This window comes from Triticum aestivum, chromosome 6B (assembly GCF_018294505.1).
Source record: "Triticum aestivum cultivar Chinese Spring chromosome 6B, IWGSC CS RefSeq v2.1, whole genome shotgun sequence".
In the NCBI taxonomy this organism is placed as follows: domain Eukaryota; kingdom Viridiplantae; phylum Streptophyta; class Magnoliopsida; order Poales; family Poaceae; genus Triticum; species Triticum aestivum.
The window spans coordinates 569,129,125-569,146,107 of NC_057810.1; the positions used below are offsets into that span (position 1 = coordinate 569,129,125).

Here is a 16,983-nt window from a genome sequence, read left to right on the forward strand (position 1 = left end):
TATGCACATCACTTCAACGTGCAACTATATATACATAGGAAAAAGTCTGCCACTACAAGGAATCATGCATGTGAAGATACTCAACCGTTTCATACTTTCATTCTATTATGTTACTTTTTATATTTAATAAGTATAAAATAAATCAAATTTTAGTTTTAGTTATTAATTGAAATACTCATGTTTCATATAACCAATTCTCATTGCAACCAATTTACATACCAACACACAAGGTATCATCTAGTTTTCTTAACCGCGATAGCCAAGTTTTAGCTACTCACGACACTTTCCCCCGAAACCGTGAGTCATATATCTATGGAGATACCATTTTCCAATGAACAACCATCATATCAAGCATAAAACACCATGAAACTGATTTTCATCCATAATTTAAACAAGCATTTTTGTCGTCATGATCCGCAACGATAGTATATCATGTTTCTGTATCCACCATATTATTACGGAAATTTTTAGCCAAAATGCTAAGAGAAACTACGAGAACAAATAGCTACAGAATGCCTCCTAAACCTTTGCTCGAATCTTCTTAGAGAAGATCTTGGAAATGGCTACGACAAAATAGTCAGGGCAATCTCGACTCGGGGTTGTTTACCCATAATATGACCACAAAAACTAGGGAAAAAGAAGTAACTTGCAGTTTCATTCCTGGTAGTAATTTTAGATTGACCATGCTGGAAAGCTTTGTTGTTGCACGATGATTTCAAGCACCTGAAGGACATTTTTGATGTGAAGAATGATTACAACAAAAGGAAAGACATGGACTTCTTCGGCGAGATATCCGGGACGTCGTTCAGCCGGACATAGACTCCCCCTTCGTGAGCGCGTGGGAATAGAACGTACGGTAGCCTCCTCCAGTTTGGGCGTATATATAACAATTGATAACATGACTCGCTGCTTTGAGGCGAAAGCAGAGCGGATGTCGGCCTTCTTGTCCTCTCCCCCCTCCTAAGCTGCACTGAATGATTAGCACAACATAAGTTAGGTGTCTCCCTAAAATCGGATTTTCTCAGAGTTGACCTGCATAATTCAAATTAATAAATGTTGTATCCTTGTATTTGTATATAAACAAATGACAGATGTCTATAGCCTGTGCCCGGGGTAGAGCGCATCTCATCATATATGTTTAGGTTCTAGTTAGTTGTAAGGCCTCTTGACTCAAGTCCAGCAATGTTGTGAACATTGTGGTTTGATGGTGCAACTTGTGAGTTCAACTGCCTTATGAACCTGATAACTAATGGGGTCTAGCTTGTTTCTGGTCAGAATATGTTCTATGATGTTGTAGCATCAGTGCTGCAAAATTGCGAGTCATATTGCTGGTGGAAAGGTAGAAGGATTCTATACGTGAAGAGACGAGAGCCAACCTAGGCGCCTAACTCGGAGAATCAAGAGTTGCACAAAGCCGCCCGATCTCAATAAAAACTCCTTTTATGGAGTATATATTGCAAAAATCTCTAAATCCAGCCCTTTACTCTCCCTGGAGGACATGAAGGATATTCTTGAGTGCACTCAATAATCTTTTAGGATTTTTTTTCAAAATAGAGGGGAAAAAATCCCATCTGATTATGACCTCACTTTAAGAAAATAGTGATCCAGTTTATAAGGAAGAACGAATCGAAAACCTTAACAACCCATGGGAAAATATATTCCTAGGAGTGCTTGGAGGGAAATTTCCATCAACTGCCTCACCGCGTGTGCCCTTAGTTTCACTTCTACTGCACAAAATCGGTCTCCAACACCCGCATAGCCGGCGTTGACATCCTGCCACCGTTGCCGCCTTCTCCTACCCCTTCCTTCCTTTCCCTCCCGTCCATGATAACCCTTCTCACACCGCAGGACGTCGCGAGCCCCCGCTGCGGCGAGCAACCCTAGGCCCTGACATGTTAGGTGCTTGAGTGGTCAACAACAGATGCATTGGAGAGGGTCTGGGTGTCATGTTGCTTGCGGTTGCTATGTCGCCTATGGCAAGCAACGACGGAGAACCAGGCGACCCAGGAATGGCCTCAAGTTTCGGCACTTGCCTACTTGGTGACATTGGAGGTGTCGAGCCAGAGGCTTGTCAACTATCCCAGGGCAACCTGCGAGGCACACGACGATCGTGGTGCCCTAGCTTTGTGTCGTGTAGATAGAGGCCGTATTCACGAAGGAATTAGGCAGTGACGGGAGGAGCCACCCAGCAAGAGTGCGGCTGGTCCTACATTGTTTTTTTAATTCCCCGTCAATCCCCTACAAACCTCTTCAATCCCTTGCTAACCAAACAAGCCCTTTTTTTACAGGAAGGTCTTCATGACTAGCTTTATTAAGAATCAAAGCACACTTACATTGTTAGTTAAGAACTTAATGATAAAATCCGGGGTTGAATCAAACCAAACCAGGGGCTGGTTCTCACGACCCCATTCAGCTAGCACATGTGCTACTACATTAGACTCCCTATTACAAAAATTGATACAAGCCTTCCCGAACTCAGTTACCTCTCGACGACTTTCACCTAATATAGGGGCTGCCACCATAGAATACCCTTCATCCTGAGTAAGAGCTTGAACCACCATGATATTATCCATGCGTACAATAATGCTGTTGCACCCCATCCGGTTAGCTAGCTTTAGACCTTAACATAACGCTACAGCCTTGGCTGACACAACATCAGGGACATGCTCAAGTTTTGCAGTTGCCGCTGCCGAGAAGAATCATGCGTGATCAGGAACCACCGCACCGCAAGAACCTAAAAAATCTGGCTTTGAGAAAGAAGCATCAACATTAATGATAGTCTGGCCAGCTAGAGCCTTCCTGAACAAGCCCTTAGTGAGGGGATTAACCGAACAAGGAGTTAGGAGAGATGGAGGGGAAGAAAAGGATTTTTTTTCTGTTGCTGAGTTTGCACACGTTAGCTGCGGAGCATCTAAAATTTATTAGAGCACACTCCGAAACAATTTTTATGGCCGCCCTTTTAGAGTTGGTCTTGACAGCAACTTAAACTGATCTTACCCTTAGAGTGTGGTCTATTTTCTGAAAAGTGTATAGAGTGTGGTCTGACGCAGCGTTGCGTCTCCAAGTTAAGGTCTCCAGAAAATCGAGCCATCCATATAAAGCATCCAAGCCGGAGCTGTGAGCATCGGTGCAAAAGCAGGTAATATACACATGCCTTGCTCCGTGACAACACTCCTGGGTGTTGTTGGCATCACCAACACGTTTGTAAAAACTGAGAAGGTTTTCCGAAAACAATAGAGCGCCAAGAAGTGCAGTCAACCCTGGAGCAATTGTGGCAAAGCAACATCAGCACGGTACGTAGCACAAGCGTATATCTTTCTTCTGAAGCTTACAGAACAAGACCCAGTTTGTTTCAACTTCACTTGGATTTTAATTATCTATGGATTCGCTTCAGTGCCGAAGCTGATTCCGAATCAGTTTCGCCACCGAAGTACACTTTGAGGCGATTCAAAAAATTGCATTAACAATGGTCCAAATCTAGATTCAACTTTACTGGCAAAATTGATTTCAAATAGCAGTTTATTTCAGATTTCAGATTCGGCTTCATTGGCAAAGCTGAATCTGGTTCCAGAATCCAAAACAAACAGGGCCAAAAGTCGTGCATGCATGCATCATCAGCAATATCGAGTTTGTGGCGACCAAACAGGCGACAAGATCCGACTTTGGCGATCTACAGCCACCACACCACAAAGCGTATGCACGGGTGCTATATCAGTATGTATGCACGTCACTTCAACGTGCAACTACATGTGAGAGAAAGTCCGTCAGTACAAGCATTCCTGCATGTGAAAATACTGAACCGTTTCTAGTCTATTACTCTATGTCGCTTACATTTAATAAATATACAATAAATCAAATGTATTTTAGTTAATTCTCATATCATTAATCAAAATTTTCATGTTTCATAGAATCAGTTCTCATTTGATTCTCATTGAAATGTATTGCAACCAATTTACGTAACAACATACAATGTATCATTTAGTTTTCTTAATCGTAGGAGCCAGTTTCCAGCTATTTTACAACTACGCATGGCACTTTCCCACAGAACTGAGAGTTGGTATGCACGGAGATACCATTTTCTGATCAACGGCCATTAGATCAAGCGAAAAACACCATGAAGTCGATTTTCATCCATAATTTGAACAAGCATTTTCGTCGTCATGATATGCATGAACTGTGTAGCATGTTTCTATACCCACCATATTATCATGGAAAATTTTAGCAAAAAGGCTGAGAGAAGCAACAACAACAACAACAACAAATAGCTACGAAATGCATCCTAAACCTTTGCCTGAATCTGCTTAGGAAAGTCCTCGAAACTTGGCTGTGACAAAACCAACAAGATGAATGACCACTCGGTAAAGTCAGGGCAATCTTGACTCAGGGTTGTTTTCCCATAATTTAACTGCCACAAAAACTAGGAAAAGGAACTTGCAGTTTCATTCTTGGCAAGAATTTCAGATTAACCACACGGGGAAGCTTTGTTGTTGCACGATGATTTCAAGCACCCGAGGGACATCTTTGACATGAAGTGCGATTAGAACAGAAGGCAAGAAAAACTAAGTCTAGTTCGAGGCATCAGAAAAAATGACAACGAGCGGAACTTACGGAGCCCCTGTCGAGGCGACTGGGAGGCGATTCCCGAGCGGAACCAAGAAGGGCTTGCCGCCGGCGAGATCCCGGGATCAGAGAGGAGAGAGGATAGATTGCGAGAAGGAAGCAGACCCCTTGGGTCTTCGAGAGGCTTGGCTCCAGACTAGGAAGGCGATCAAAAAGCTGGCCTCGAAGAGGGATCAGATCGCAGGAGATCTGCATGGAGAAGAGAGAATAGGCCAGATCCATGGTGTTGATGCGCTGAATAAAATCAAAGACAAGATGCGTACCATGAGAGAAGATCTGAGGCATGGGCTGGGATCGAAGGAAAGCAGAGGAAGGCCATTGGGGATCTCGTGTTCCAATGATACAGATCCTCCAGATAAGGGAGGAGGGATCTTAGAATCACGGGAAGGGGAAAGAAATCATGCGAAAGGAAAGGGATCAGGCACCTCCATGGGCAGCTCTTTCAGATGGGGATCGGATCAAGGAGATTCAATCAACAAAGATAGGTATGGGGCGGATCACCACTCAGAGATCATGGCCCAAAATACAGAAGGCGCGAGGACACAAGAAGAGCCTTTAAAAGGCACGATGAGTTCGGATGGTTCTTTGCATCTCTTTCTCCGAGGACACAAGAAGAGCCTTTAAAAGGCACGATGAGTTCGGATGGTTCTTTGCATCTCTTTCTCCGAGGACACAAGAAGAGCCTTTAAAAGGCACGATGAGTTCGGATGGTTCTTTGCATCTCTTTCTTCGTTCCTTAACCACCACAAACCCATCAATGGCGAACCGTGACGAGGGGAAGGGGAAGGAGGCGGCGAACGGGCCTGAGGAGGTTGGCTCGTGCAAGTTGGGAGAAGGAGTCTTCCTCAAGTTGTTGCGTGGTAGCTCGTCCAGGAATCAGGGACGGGCGGCCATGGAGGCTGACGGCGGCGACGTGGTTGTCCTGGATCTCTCCAGGGCGAGGGAGGCGATGCGTTCCAGGTGGCTGGCGATTGGACTCTTCCTCTCCATGCAGGCCTTCATTGCAGGAGGCCTCTTCAAGGAGCTCAAGGACAAGTGGGGGCTTCGAGGACGACTCCGCTACACACAGCTGAAGAACAACCGCTACCTGATGGAGTTCGAGAGGGAGGGCGATCTTCGCTTCATCCTCGACAAATGGCCCATGGACGCACAGAGGCGACCCCTTCCTCATGGTACGTACTGACGGATCCTCTCCGCCGGGCGATGTTGAGATCGCCCACATGCCAATCTGGGCAAGAATCTTCGATGTTCCACCAGTCATCACTACCGGACTCGCGGGCTATGCCTACGGCCAAGGGCCGTCGGCATAGGCCCCCAAGCCGTCGGCATAGATCTATGCCGACGGCTGCCGTCGGCATAGCCCCGTCAGTGTAGATCACGTCAGCGTACTCCTGTCAGACCGTCGGCATAATAATGCCGTCGGCATAGGGGGGTATGCCGACGGCCCTGGCGCAGCCGTCGGCATAGTTTAGCCGTCGGCGTAGGTTTCCATCTGACGGCAACGGACGGTGCCGTCAAAACTGTTGGCGGCTCAGGAGGCATATCTTTGCCACGTGTCGCCCCCTGGTTTAACCTGGCGGCAGGGCTATGCCTACGGCAAAGCCGTCGGCATAGATTTACCTCCGTGGCTCCTGAGCGTATCTATGCCGACGGCTTTGCCGTAGGCATAGTTTTTTTTCCCTGTTTTCTCTTTTCCAATTCATTTGACAACATTTCAAAACAGAATAATATGAAATATAACAGTTCATCAACATCATTTAAACATAGTCAAGTTCATCATCTAAAGATCATCACCGACGAAAGTCCACGAACATAAGAGTATTGCAAGACATGAAACATCATAAAAGTTGAAACATGAAAGACATGGCACAACGGCCGCATACACGGAATCATCATCGACATCAAGCACCACCGAGTCCACCTCCGCCAAAACCACCACCTCCGCCAAGTCCACCTTCGCCAAAACCACCACCACCACCAAGTCCACCTCCGCCAAAACCGCCACCGCCAAGTCCACCTCCGCCAAAACCGCCACCGCGACTACCATCACTCTGCCAGATCGGAGTGACTGGGGTCGACGGAGCAGGAGTCGAGCCACCGGTCCCCTACATGTTTGAAAGAAGATTCTAACGGTAAATATGACATGATAGTGTTGAATGAACGAGAACTAGTTTATCATTAGTTAGGCAAATTTACTAACCGGAGTATCACCGCCTAGTGCCAGCCATTCCTCGAACGTGGGAATGTGTGGGGCGTCTCCCGCAGGTGGTGGTGGGGGTCCAACTTGTGGTGGCTCCGTGCGGTTAGTCCAAGACGCCAACATAGCCTGGATGTTAGTTAAACAAGTCCACTTAGAAACAAGCCGTGATCAACAAAGTCAGAAGGAATAAAAGTGCAAATTTGAGCTTGGTTTAAGAGGGCAAAACTAACCGCCATCACTTGACGGCTGTAATCATCGTTTGCCTTCACTCGTTGCAACTACTCCCTCACCTCAATATGCCTATGCTCGAGAAAGGCCTGATATGCCTACAAAATTGAGGTTGTTTCTAAGTGGAAGTGATGAAAATAAACTAAGAAAGATAGAGACAAAGAAGATAAGGGGAAGTACTTACAGCACGTTGGCGGACTAAGGGAGGCTGCGAACGCCCCGTACTCTCTAACGGGCTCGGGTTGGTAGCTCGAAGCCGTGTGTACGAGATCGAGGAGTGATCAAGCCATCGAAACACGGATACCGGCCATGGGACTTACCCTGGATGGCCACCACCGCCATGTCGTCGATCTGAGACTGGGCTACCTCAGGAACGGGAACATCCGGATGCAACTTCTGATAGTTCTGAGTGTAAGACTCCAGGTGTTGCTCGGTGTTGCCGTAGTACTGGCTCTCACCCTCCTTGCGATCACTCCGCTCGCGGGCCAGCTTCCACAACTCCATGTCTGAGAGCGGCCTCTGTAACTTGTCCTCCTGCAACGTCAAACATAAGTTAGCCATACATAAGAACATGACGGTAAAGAAGAACCAAAATGCATCTTTCATATAGATATACCTTCATGGCCTTGAAGCCCCAGTGGTTCCTGTTTCCTTGGTCGTGTGTCCCGTCTTTTCCACAGTTAGCCCGGGCCTTGATGCTCTTGGCAACAAACTCTGGATCGTCACCGACCCACCTATCCACCAAACACATCCATCCGTCATGCCTTCCATAGCACCAACGAGGAACAACCTATGCAAATTTTGGAAGCATGACATGTGAGCACGAAACATATAGTTGACTCCTTGAAACAATGAAAAGTCAGTAATAGTTACCATCATGAACTGCTCCCTACTCATGGTAATTTTTTGCCTCTGTGCTTGAGTTTTGGTCATCTTTTGTTGCAGGTAGATGTGGTAGTACTGTGAGACGGCAACCCAACGCACCTCGTACTACAACTGACGAGCTTTCTTCTTTGCAGACGCAAGTAAGACCACGTCGGCTCTGGCCTTGTGCTCGTCAAGAACTCTATAGAGTTGCTGCAATCATGCATAAACCAGAAGCAAACAAGGCATGAGTTGAGTGATTCAATGATAAACTATGAACGAAACTAAAGACAAGTGATTCAAAAGGGAACTTACCCAAAATTTGGTGATCACGGCCTTAGCGGCCGTCCCGTACTCCGCGTTACTGCAAGCCTCGTAGTGGGCCCAGCTTGTGGCCAAAGTACGCAGTTGTGGGTCCCTGTCTGGCCGCGGGCAGAATAGGCCAGGCCAAAACTACTTCAACAGGACAGTGAGAAGGCCGTTCGGTTTACGGCCCTTTCCGTGAAGGATCCAGTTACTGCAAAAGAATCAAAGGGTTGCCATGTGTACAATAAAAAAATGTTGTCATGTGTTGAAAGTATGATTGAGATGCACTTACTCTGTCCCCGCAGGTTCAATGAGCCACTTGTCCGCCTCGATAGAAGGTGGTGTAGGTACTCCGGCATTACCACGCAGCCACCCCTGCGGAGCACCCGGTGGCAAGTCACCCCACAACTCGGGGTCAACCTCCCCTCCACCCTCCTCGCCCTCCTCCTCAGCCTCCTCCTCGGCCTCCTCCTCCTCGGCCTCCTCCTCCTCACCCTCCTCCTCCTTGACATCAGGAATATACTCCTCCTCCTCAGACTCAGAAGCTGCATCAGCATAGGAGGGCATCGAAGAAGACCCTCCTATTTCGGACACGGCCCGGAGTTTTTTGGCCCGGTTGCCTCTACCCCCACCTCCTTGTCCTCTAGGGGCTCTCGCCCCACCCCCTCCTCCTCTAGGGTCTCCTCCCCCGACCCCTCCACCTCCCTGTGAGGTGCCATCCTCGCGTAGTCGGGAGGGAACCTTGTGGGCCCGTCCACTCCGAGTAAGTCCTCCTTTGAGTTTACTGAGGAAACTGGCACCGCTGGACTTGCCCATGATTAGCAAACCTGCATTGAGAAGAGAATAAACAATTAGTAAGGATATAAAAAAAACAAGCATACAGGAAAGACATTAATAACGGAAGAGCACATTATTAAAAGAACATACATTTTCTAGAACCCATATGAATCATCACTATTATAATCTATTTATCGACCGGTCTCATCCTCATCGTCACTATCCCGCATATCTTCTTCGTTGTCTGACGGAGGTGGAGGCTCTTCCTCATCATCAGCGTCAGCGTCTTCATTTAACTTTTCAAGCATAATTATGTCTCTTTGATTCACAACTGCCTCACCATCAATCCGTGCGTCGTCGTCATTTGGGTCCAGGTCAACATAACCCAAGTCATCACCCTCCTTGTTTCGGACCACGTCATCATGTTCCTCTTGAAAGAACACTCCCTCGTATGTCATGGGGTTTATGTTGTAGTAATCATCATCGTTCGGGTCCGGTAGCTTACCATGTGGAGACACCTTGAACACAACTACATCCACTCCGTGTAGACCCGACGCGTCCGTTTCCCCCCTCCCGGTGCCGGCGGCGTGGCCGTCCGTGAGGGGGGCCACGCCCCGGAGACGTGTGTCGCCTCTTCGGACATGCCACAACACCACCCCGCATGTATGAGGGCCCGGTGCGACGCTCCAGTGGCATTGCTACCCCCAGGGCCCCCGTCCCGCCTAATCCTGTAGCGTTTGACCACGAGATCTAGCCCTTTGACTTCCCACGGACGGGCTTTGACCAGTGGACCTCTCCACCCGGTTGTGTTAGTTCAGCCCATAGGGACACCCGGGAGCAACATCCAGGCCAAACCCACAGCTAAATCCACTCCGTGTAGACCCGACGCGGCAGTTTCCCCCCTCCAGGTGCCGACGGCGGCGACGTCCGTGACGGGGGCACACCCCGGAGATGCGTGTCACCTCTTCGGACATGCCACAACACCATCCCGCATGTATCAGGGCCCGATACGACGCTCCGGTGGCATAGCTACCCCCAGGGGCCCCGTCCCGCCTAACCCTGGAGCGGTTGAACACGAGATCTAGCCCTGTGACTTCCCACGGACGGGCTTTGACCAGTGGACCTCTCCAGCCGGTTGTATAAGTTCAGCCCATAGGGACACCCGGGAGCAACATCCGGGCCAAACTCACAGCTACATCCACTCCGTGTAGACCCGACGCGTCCGTTTCCCCCCTCCCGGTGCCGGCGGCATGGCCGTCCGTGAGGGGGGCCACGCCCCGGAGACACGTGTCGCCTCTTCGGACATGCCACAACACCACCCCGCATGTATGAGGGCCCGGTGCGACGCTCCAGTGGCATTGCTACCCCCAGGGCCCCCGTCCCGCCTAATCCTGTAGCGTTTGACCACGAGATCTAGCCCTTTGACTTCCCACGGACGGGCTTTGACCAGTGGACCTCTCCACCCGGTTGTGTCGGATCGGCCTAGAGGGACACTGGGGAGCAACATCCGGGCTAAACCCACAGTTAAATCCACTCCATGTAGACCTGATGCGTCCGTTTCCCCCCTCCAAGTGCCGGCGGCGGCACCGTCCGTGACGGTGGCCACACCCCGGAGACGCGTGCCACCTCTTCGGACATGCCACAACACCACCCCGCATGTATCAGGGCCCGGTACGATGCTCCGGTGGCATTGCTACCCCCTAGGGGCCCCGTCCCGCATAACCCTGGAGCGGTTGACCACGGGATCTAGCCCTTTGACTTTGCACGGACGGGCTTTGACTAGTGGATCTCTCCACCCGGTTGTGTCGGGTCGGCCCAGAGGGACACCGGGGAGCAACATCCAGGCCAAACCCACAGCTAAATCCACTCCATGTAGACCAGACGCGTCCGTTCCCCCCCTCCAGGTGCCGGCGGCGGCGCCGTCCGTGATGGGGCCACACCCCGGAGATGCGTGCCGCCTCTTCGGACATGTCACATCACCATCCCGCATGTATGAGGGCCCGGTACGATGCTCCGGTGGCATAGCTACCCCCAGGGCCCCCGTCCCGCCTAACCCTAGAGCGGTTGACCACGAGATCTAGCCCTTTGACTTCCCACGGACGGGCTTTGACTAGTGGACCTCTCTAGCCAGTTGTGTTAGTTCAGCCCATAGGGACACCCGGGAGCAACATCCGGGCCAAACTCACAGCTACATCCACTCCGTGTAGACCCGACGCGTCCATTTCCCCCTACCGGTGCCGGCGGCGGGGCCGTCCATGAGGGGGGCCACGACCCGGAGACGCGTGTCGCCTCTTCGGACATGCCACAACACCACCCCGCATGTATGAGTGCCCGGTACGACGCTCCGGTGGCATTGCTACCCCTAGGGGCCCCGTCCCGCCTAATCCTGTAGCGTTTGACCACGAGATCTAGCCCTTTGACTTCCCACGGATGGGCTTTGACCAGTGGGCCTCTCCACCCGGTTGTGTCGGGTCGGCCCAGAGGGACACTGGGGAGCAACATCCGGGCCAAACCCACAGCTAAATCCACTCCGTGTAGACCCTACGCGTCCGTTTCCCCCCTCCAAGTGACGGCGGCGGCGCCGTCCGTGACGGTGGCCACACCCCGGAGACGCGTGCCACCTCTTCGTACATGCCACAACACCACCCCGCATGTATCAGGGCCCGGTACGACGCTCCGGTGACATTGCAACCCCCCAAGGCCCCCGCCCCGCCTAACCCTGGAGCGGTTGACCACGTGATCTAGCCCTTTGACTTTGCACGGACGGGCTTTGACCACTGGATCTCTCCACCCGGTTGTGTCGGGTCGGCCCAGAGGGACACTGGGGAGCAACATCCGGGCCAAACCCACAGCTAAATCCACTCCATGTAGACTAGACGCGTCTGTTCCCCCCCTCCAGGTGCCGGCGGCGGCGCCGTCCGTGATGGGGCCACACCCCGGAGATGTGTGCCGTCTCTTCGGACATGCCACAACACCATCCTGCATGTATGAGGGCCCGGTACGATGCTCCGGTGGCATAGCTACCCCCCCCCCCCAAGGCCCCCCGTCCCGCCTAACCCTAGAGCGGTTGACAACGAGATCTAGCCCTTTGACTTCCCACGGACGGGCTTTGACCAGTGGACCTCTCCAGCCGGTTGTGTTAGTTCACCCCATAGGGACACCCGGGAGCAACATCCGGGCCAAACTCACAGCTACATCCACTCCGTGTAGACCCGACGCGTCCGTTTCCCCCCTCCCGGTGCCGGCGGCGTGGCCGTCCGTGAGAGGGGCCACGCCTCGGAGACGCGTGTCGCCTCTTCGGACATGCCACAACACCACCCCGCATGTATGAGGGCCCGGTGCGACGCTCCAGTGGCATTGCTACCCCCAGGGCCCCCGTCCCGCCTAATCCTGTAGCGTTTGACCACGAGATCTAGCCCTTTGACTTCCCACGGACGGGCTTTAACCAGTGGACCTCTGCACCCGGTTGTGTCGGGTTGGCCCAGAGGGACACCGGGGAGCAACATCCGGGCCAAACCCATAGCTAAATCCACTCCGTGTAGACCTGACGCGTCTGTTTCCCTCCTCCAAGTGCCGGCGGCGGCACCGTCCGTGACGGTGGCCACACCCCGGAGACGCGTGCCACCTCTTCGGACATGCCACAACACCATCCCGCATGTATCAGGGCCCGGTACGACGCTCTGGTGGCATCGCTACCCACAGGGCCCCCGCCCTGCCTAACCCTGGAGCGGTTGACCACGGGATCTAGCCCTTTGACTTTGCACGGACGGGATTTGACCAGTGGATCTCTCCACCCGGTTGTGTCGGGTCGGCCCAGAGGGACACCAGGGAGCAACATCCGGGCCAAACCCACAGCTAAATCCACTCCATGTAGACCAGACGCGTCCGTTCCCCCCCTCCAGGTGCCGGCGGCGGCGCCGTCCGTGATGGGGCCACACCCCGGAGATGCGTGCCGCCTCTTCGGACATGCCACAACACCATCCCGCATGTATGCGGGCCCGGTACGACGCTCCGGTGGCATAGTTACCCCCCCAGGGCCCCCGTCCCGCCTAACCCTAGAGCGGTTGACCACGAGATCTAGCCCTTTGACTTCCCACGGAAAGGCTTTGACCAGTGGACCTCTCCAGCCGGTTGTGTTAGTTCGGCCCATAGGGACACCCGGGAGCAACATCCGGGCCAAACTAACAGCTACATCCACTCCGTGTAGACCCGACGCGTCCGTTTCCCCCCTACCGGTGCCGGCGGCAGGGCCGTCCATGAGGGGGGCCACGCCTCGGAGACGCGTGTCGCCTCTTCGGACATGCCACAACACCACCCCGCATGTATGAGTGCCCGGTACGATGCTTCGTTGGCATTGCTACCCCTAGGGCCCCCGTCCCGCCTAATCCTGTAGCGTTTGACCACGAGATCTAGCCCTTTGACTTCCCACGGATGGGCTTTGACCAGTGGACCTCTCCACCCGGTTGTGTCGGGTCGGCCCAGAGGGACACCGGGGAGCAACATCCGGGCCAAACCCACAGCTAAATCCACTCCGTGTAGACCCTACGCGTCCGTTTCCCCCCTCCAAGTGCCGGCGGCGGCGCCGTCCATGACGGTGGCCACACCCTGGAGACGCGTGCCACCTCTTCGAACATGCCACAACACCACCCCGCATGTATCAGGGCCCGGTACGACGCTCCGGTGGCATTGCTACCCCCCAGGGCCCCCGCCCCGCCTAACCCTGGAGCGGTTGACCACGGGATCTAGCCCTTTGACTTTGCACGGACGGGATTTGACCAGTGGATCTCTCCACCCGGTTGTGTCGGGTCGGCCCAGAAGGACACCGGGGAGCAACATCCGGGCCAAACCCACAGCTAAATCCACTCCATGTAGACCAGACGCCTCCGTTCCCCCCCTCCAGGTGTCGGCGGCGGTGCCGTCCGTGATGGGGCCACACCCCGGAGATGCGTGTCGTCTCTTCGGACATGCCACAACACCATCCCGCATGTATGAGGGCTCGGTATAATGCTCCGGTGGCATAGCTACCCCCCCCCCCAGGGCCCCCGTCCCGCCTAACCCTAGAGCGGTTGACCACGAGATCTAGCCCTTTGACTTCCCACGGACGGGCTTTGACCAGTGGACCTCTCCAGCCGGTTGTGTTAGTTCGGCCAATAGGCACACCCGGGAGCAACATCCGGGCCAAACTCACAGCTACATCCACTCTGTGTAGACCCGACGCGTCCGTTTCCCCCCTACCGGTGCCGGCGGCGGGGCCGTCCATGAGGGGGGCCACGACCCGGAGACGCGTGTCGCCTCTTCGGACATGCCACAACACCACCCCGCATGTATGAGTGTCCGGTATGACGCTCCGGTGGCATTGCTACCCCCAGGGCCCCCGTCCCGCCTAATCCTGTAGCGTTTGACCACGAGATCTAGCCCTTTGACTTCCCACGGACGGGCTTTGACCAGTGGACCTCTCCACCCGGTTGTGTCGGGTCGGCCCAGAGGGACACCGGGGAGCAACATCCGGGCCAAACCCACAGCTAAATCCACTCCATGTAGACCAGACGCGTCCGTCCCCCCCCCCCTCCAGGTGCCGGCGGCGGCGCCGTCCGTGATGGGGCCACACCCCGAAGATGCGTGCCGCCTCTTCGGACATGCCACAACACCATCCCGCATGTATGAGGGCCCGGTACGACGCTCTGGTGGCATAGCTACCCCCCCCCCCCCCCAGGGCCCCCGTCCCGCCTAACCCTAGAGCGGTTGACCACGAGATCTAGCCCTTTGACTTTCCACGGACGGGCTTTGACCAGTGGACCTCTCCAGCCGGTTGTGTTAGTTCGGCCCATAGGGACACCCGGGAGCAACATCCGGGCCAAACTCACAGCTACATCCACTCCGTGTAGACCCGACGCGTCCGTTTCCCCCCTACCGGTGCCGGCGGCGGGGTCGTCCATGAGGGGGGCCACGCCCCGGAGACGCGTGTCGCCTCTTCGGACATGCCACAACACCACCCCGCATGTATGAGGGCCCGGTACGACGCTCCGGTGGCATTGCTACCCCCAGGGCCCCCGTCCCGCCTAATCCTTTAGCGTTTAACCACGAGATCTAGCCCTTTGACTTCCCACGGACGGGCTTTGACCAGTGGACCTCTCCACCCGGTTGTGTCGGGTTGGCCCAGAGGGACACTTGGGAGCAACATCCGGGCCAAACCCACAGCTAAATCCACTCCGTGTAGACCCGACGCGTCCATTTCCCCCCTCCAAGTTCCTGTGGCGGCGCCGTCCGTGAGGGAGGCTACGCACCGGAGACGCGTGCCGCCTATTCGGACATGCCACAACACCACCCCGCATGTATGAGGGCCCGGTACGACGCTCCGGTGGCATTGCTACCCCCCAGGGCCCCCGTCCCGCCTAACCCTGGAGCGGTTGACCACGAGATCTAGCCCTTTGACTTCCCACGGACGAGCTTGGACCAGTGGACCTCTCCACCCTGTTGTGTCAGGTCGGCCCATAGGGACACCCGGGAGCAACATCGGGGCCAAAACCACAGCTAAATCCACTCCGTGTAGAACCGACGCGTCCGTTTACCCCCTCCAGGTGCCGGCGGCGGCGCCGTCCGTGAGGGAGGCCACGCACCGGGGACGCGTGCCGCCTCTTCGAACATGCCACAACACCACCCCGCATGTATGAGGGCCCGGTACGATGCTCCGGTGGCATTGCTACCCCCAGGGCCCCCGTCCCGCCTAACCCTGGAGCGGTTGACTACAAGATCTATCCCTTTGACTTCCCACGGACGGGCTTTGACCAGTGGACCTCTCCACCCGGTTGTGTCAGGTCGGCCCATAGGGACACCCGGGAGCAACATCCGGGCCAAAACCACAGCTAAATCCACTCCGTGTAGACCCGACGCGTCCGTTTCCCCCCTCCAGGTGCCGGCGGCGGCGCCGTCCGTGAGGGAGGCCATGCACCAGAGACGCGTGCCGCCTCTTCGGACATGCCACAACACCACCCGGTTGTCAACACGTACTATATGTAAGTTAGTCAAATAATAATATTTAAGAAAACATAAAATATAGCTATGAAAAAAAAATAACAAGTGGAGGGGGTGACCGGGAAGTGGATAAGGGAACTATGATAAAAAGATCAATGACGTGGTAAAAAAAGGAAAAAAAACTATGAAAAAAATATAGATATGAAAAAAAGAAAAAAAGAAAAAAAGAAAAAAAGAAAAAAAGAAAAAAAAAAAAACTATGCCGACGGCAAAGCCGTCGGCATAGCTGCGGCATAGGGCAGATGGCCGGCGCGCTGCGGATCGATGATGTGGCATCTATGCCGACGGCAGCCGTCGGCATAGGTGGTGGTCGGTGCGCCTCGGATCGATGACGTGGTAAGGGCATCTATGCCGACGGCCTCCCGCCTCGGCCGTCGGCATAGATCGGACGCCGTTAGCCGCACGGCACGGCGGGATCGCTGGGCCCGCAACTATGCCGACGGCCCAGATATGTCGACGGCCGCTGTAGGCGTAACTTTGGGTAAGCTGACGGCCGTTCTGGGCCGACGGGGGCCGTCGGCATATGTCTGGATAGCCGGACGGCTTTATTACGCCGACGGCCTAGATATGGCTGTCGGCATAGCCCAGACAAGGCCGACGGTGGCCGTCGGCATAGATATGGCTGTCGGCATAGGGCCCTGTTCCGGTAGTGCATGCTGTCCAGGGAGGTTGGTGAGCAGCCTGGGGCCCTGTTAGGAAAAGTGATAGAGGTAGATGCTGACAAGAACGGCAGAATTTGGAATAAGTTCATTAGAGTTAGAGTAGAGCATGATGTTGAAGAGCCGCTGTCCCGCAAAATTAAAACTAGAGAGCTAGTGGTGAAAGGCACCAAGGAGAGAGAGTTGCATATTTTAGAGGTTAGGTATGAAAGAGCTCCTCGTTTTTGTGCTTACTGTGGATGTGTCGGACATGGCCAATGCGACTGTAAGCTGCCGGAGGACCTCCAAAAGATGAGG

The 16,983-nt window shown here is 53.9% G+C and overlaps 1 long non-coding RNA gene across 1 annotated transcript; it reads right to left on the reverse strand.

Annotated features, from left to right (window-relative positions):
* Positions 1-6,677: 6,677 nt before the first annotated feature.
* LOC123134437 (uncharacterized) lies at positions 6,678-7,097 on the reverse strand. The gene is made up of 3 exons (XR_006465646.1): positions 7,051-7,097; positions 6,821-6,946; positions 6,678-6,725 (listed from the first exon to the last, which is right to left on the reverse strand). It is a non-coding gene; the product is annotated as an uncharacterized lncRNA (long non-coding RNA).
* Positions 7,098-16,983: the final 9,886 nt, after the last annotated feature.